Genomic DNA, 4,590 nt, shown 5'->3' on the forward strand with positions numbered 1-4,590 from the left:
TTTTTTTCCTTTAAACTGGAGAATTTATTCTGTCAGTACAGAGATATCTCGGCATCTTGGTCAGGTGATCCTCACCATTCCCTGCCACTACTCTCTGCCCACTCACACACACAAACACACCCTGCCAAAATGGGTGATGATGGTTCCTTTGTGAACAGATCTTTTGGGGATGCCCAACTGATGTATGAAAGCTGTTTGGGAAGCTTAGAATGGTGCCCCTTGCCTGATAAAGTATATCCTGCTGAGACAAAATGTTACTCCTGGCTTTAGTAACCAGAATTTAGTACCAGTGTGGGAAAGACTTCTGTAAGTGAAGAGGTAGCATTTGAAACATTTTATCATAGACTTTAATTTTCATCTTCTGGGGCCCAGGACTTGGAGCAAATCTCCAAAGTTGTTTCCATGCATGTTCCCTGGAGGATGCAGCCAACCCCTGCTTCCAGCTTATTTTTTCCAGGGCTTTAGCAGGCCTCTGACAGTTTCAGGGGTGGAACAGGACAAGGAAGGGCATTAGTAACCTTCAGAGCATGTGTTCCTTACCATCTCTATCTATATGATTACCCTGTTTGCTATCCCTGCTGCTTGAAGACTGGGGAAAAGGGGATACATGAAAGTTGTTGCTATTGAAAGCCAAGGGAAAACATTTGGAATAGGAAACCAAAGACTAAAATGAGATTTTTCTTCTGATACATTGTGGAACTTAATTTAAAAAAAAAAAAAAAAAAAAAAAAAAATTATTTCAATATCATGTAACAAACAGACAGATTGAGTTACACAATTAACAAACAGTCTAATTGACATACATATAACACTGCACTCTGAGCCAACAGTGTACATATTCTTTTAAACTGCCCTTGAAACATTTATCAACATTGATCATAGCTGGGTCATTGAGCAAGTCTTGAAGAATTCAAATAAATTAAAATTAAAGAATGTTATTTGGCCACAGTGATATTAAGCTAGGAAAAAGAAAACTGGGAAATATCTAACTGTTTGAAATTTGAGGTATATGGTTCTAATAACCCATAGTAAAGAAGAAATCACAAAGGAAATTAGAAAATGTGGTGCACAGCTGAAAGAGTACTTAAAAGAAATCTATAACCTTAAACTTACACATTACAGAAGAAGGAAGGCTGAAAGTCAGTGATCGAAGTTTTCATGTCAAGAAACCAGAAAACAAATTTTAAAAGTAGAAGAATGCAAAAAATCGGAAATCAATGAAATAGAAAACAAATGTACAGAAAATCAACAAAGCCAAAAGTCAGCCTCTTGAAAACATCAATAAAATTGATAAACCTTTAGACTGATCAAAAAAGAAAGAGAAAACATATCAACAGCATTAGAAATAAGAAAGGACATCACTTGTCTTACAGTCACCCATCTTGCAGGAACCCAGAGAATAGAAAGAAGGAATGGCTCACCCTCACTGTTTTTTTTTCCTCCTAGCTCACTTTTGAAGCAGCATAACCTTGCCATGAAAGTCAGGAAAATCAAGACCAACCTCTCCTATGAATGTAGACATAAAATTCCCAGACAAAATACAAGCAAATCAAATCCGTTATATAAAAAGACAATGCATCAGATCTAATTTGGGTTTATTGCAAAAATACAAGATTGATTCAATACTTGAAAATCAATCAGTGCAATTCACGACATAACATATACGGGAAAAAACAATCATCTAGATAGATGCAGAAAAGAACACTTGAATGTTCAACATCTCTTCATGATTTTTTTTAAATCCTTTTGGAAAACCAAGTATAGAAGGGCATGTGCTTAATCTGATAAAAATATCAACCAAAAACCTACAATAAATTTCTCAGTGATAAAATACTAAATGATGAGGAATGAGACAAAGATATCGCACCTTTATTTACCTTTATACTAATCCCAGCCAGTGTGATAGCAAGAAGAAACAAGAGGCAAAGGGTTATAAAAGAATAAACAAAACATTATTTGTGATAACATGATTGTGCACATAGAAAATCCAAAAGACTCCACACTTACGTGAATTTAACAGTGTCATAGAATACAAAGTCAACATACAAGAAACAATTGTTTCTATATACCAACTAAAAACAAGTAGGAAATGAAATTTTTAAAAAATATAGTTTATAATAGCATAAGAAATCAAATACCTAGAAACATGTATATCAAAAAATGCAAGACCTTTACGTTGAAAACTGAAGAACATACTTGGGAGAAATTAAAGACCTATATGAAGGGAGGGTTACATCATCTCCATGGATTGGAAAGCAATGTTATAAGGATGCCAATTCTTTCAAATTCTTCTGCAGGTTACACTCCATCCTAATGAAAGTCCCAGCAGGTTTATTTTTGTGAAAATTAACAAGCTGATTCTGAAATTTATATGGAAATGCAAAGTGCCAAGGCAAATTTGAATAAGAACAAAATTGGAGTCTTTCCACTCCAAGCCATCTTCCTGTAACTTTCAACCTTTATTAACACCTTTTTGTAGCTATCACCTTATAAATAGCACATGTATTTTGTTGTATGACCCTTTCTGAAAGTTTTTTTTCTCTTAGTATGGAATATTACACCATTTGTATTTTTTGTTCTAACTTCTATCATCTTGTTCTCTGGTCTTATTTTATACTTTCTTGTTCCTGCCCCCCTTGGTTTTTTTTGTTTTGTTTTTAGGTGGGATGGAGGGGTGCTATATATTCTCTGGTATTCTGAAGTTATATATCCAGGCTTTTAATTCTACAGGTAGTTATTTGATGCTTTTTAAAATGGAATTTAATATTTTGAGTTGCCTTCTTGACCACCAAGAAGATGGGCTTTTAATTTTCAGAAGTTTCAGTAGTTTGCTGGGTAAGCTGAAGGAACTCATCTCTGACCCCCCAACCTGATTATCATGAGAAGCAGAGATGTTAGGTTCATTGGCATCTGCCCTGGGTGTCAGGAGAAGGTCTGGGCTTGCCTGGGTAGCAGGGTGAGAGTCCAGTGTTTAGGTCTCCTTTACCAGTTGCCCCTTCATTTCAGTTTAGGGCTTCTAGGCCTTTCCTGGGCATGGTTCCCAGAAAGTCCCTCTGCTACTGCTGCCCCGATCAGGTTTCTGGATCTGTTAATAATAGACAACAGTGGGGGAAGGGCCAGGATCATTTTGGAAATAGGAACAACCAAACCAGATGGACAGTTCCTATGCCTGGGGCCCTGTCTGCCTGCTCCGTCAGTAGATCTGAGTATCCTGCAGAGGGCATGCCTTCTAAGCCACCCTTTGGAGCCATACTGACCTTGCGAAGGTCTCCGAGTGCCTGCCTCAGAACATACAGTCCATTAATGGAACACTGAAACAGAGTATTTGAAATCTGGATTCTCCCAAAAAATCCAGGCTGAGTGAAAATACCCCTCACAGAAGGAGGTTGGCCAACATTGAGCTGAGACAAATAGTGACTTGCAGGCAATTATATAGTCCTGGAGTGTAGAAGGGGATGGGGAATGAAGGGAAAACATGGAAAAGCGGGTGATACTGGGAAAGTAGAAATGGGAGGTTAAGACAAATACAGGAGAAAGGGTAAAATTATTAGTTAAAATTTGAAATCAGCACAGTTTAAATTTTGATGCCCCCTAATTCCTGTACCCCATGAAGGACCTCTCTCTCCTGCTTCTCCTCCCTATCGAAATCTGCTCTCAGTAAAGACTATGGTAAACCCAATCTAGTTGTAAATTATCAAAGACCAATAAGGCTTCTCATATATACGAGTTGCAAAAATGTTAAACCCTTTTATTGTAAAATACAACACAGATATAGAAAGCAACATAAAGAAAAATGTATAGCTGAATAAATTATTATGAAGTGAAGACCCTGGTTAGTGCCCAGGACCAGAAATAGAACTTGACCAGCTCTTCCGGAAGCAGCCCATCACTGCCCCACCCTCCTCCCCAAAGTAACCACTAGTCTGATTTTTATGTAATCACTTAGGAGGATTTTATTTTAATGGGAAAAAGGTTTAGCTGTAAGTCATCACTGGTGACAAAATAATAGGCAGTTTGGGGGTGTTTGGGGAGAGCCATGGGAGGCAACCAGCTTTCAGCACACTTAAAATCACACCATTTCATACAGTTAATTCCCTTCGTACCTATGATTAAGATACACCTTACTGGAAAAAGAGCCCACAGAAGTCCAAGTAGAAGACTGTGCCTTGCGCCCTCCGCTGCCTTACAGTCATCCACTGGTCCAGAAAGAGTCTACCCAAACAGCGAAAGTAGGTCCCATCTCATAGTACTTGGGAGTATGCAAGGGGTTGGTTGACTATGGCTGACACGTGAGTCCAGCACATTGACTAAACTTCCCTGGGCCTCAGTTTCTCACTGTGAAGAAAAGCCCTTTACAATCACTTTTTCCTCTCCTAACTTGGTCCCCTCTCCTCAATCTTGGTTCCTGCCTTTTCATTCATCCTGTAAGGGGCTCACCACTTTGCTTTCTCAGGTAAGTCTTGTGCTCCTCTACTCTCAATCCACACACATCATGAATCTGCTTCGTTATACACATTTATGAACACGTGCATATCCTGACACACTGGAGGTGCTAAACATGCTTGTAGAAGGAATTAATTAACACAAAGA

The sequence above is a fragment of the Choloepus didactylus genome, chromosome 9 (assembly GCF_015220235.1).
Source record: "Choloepus didactylus isolate mChoDid1 chromosome 9, mChoDid1.pri, whole genome shotgun sequence".
Taxonomy (NCBI): domain Eukaryota; kingdom Metazoa; phylum Chordata; class Mammalia; order Pilosa; family Megalonychidae; genus Choloepus; species Choloepus didactylus.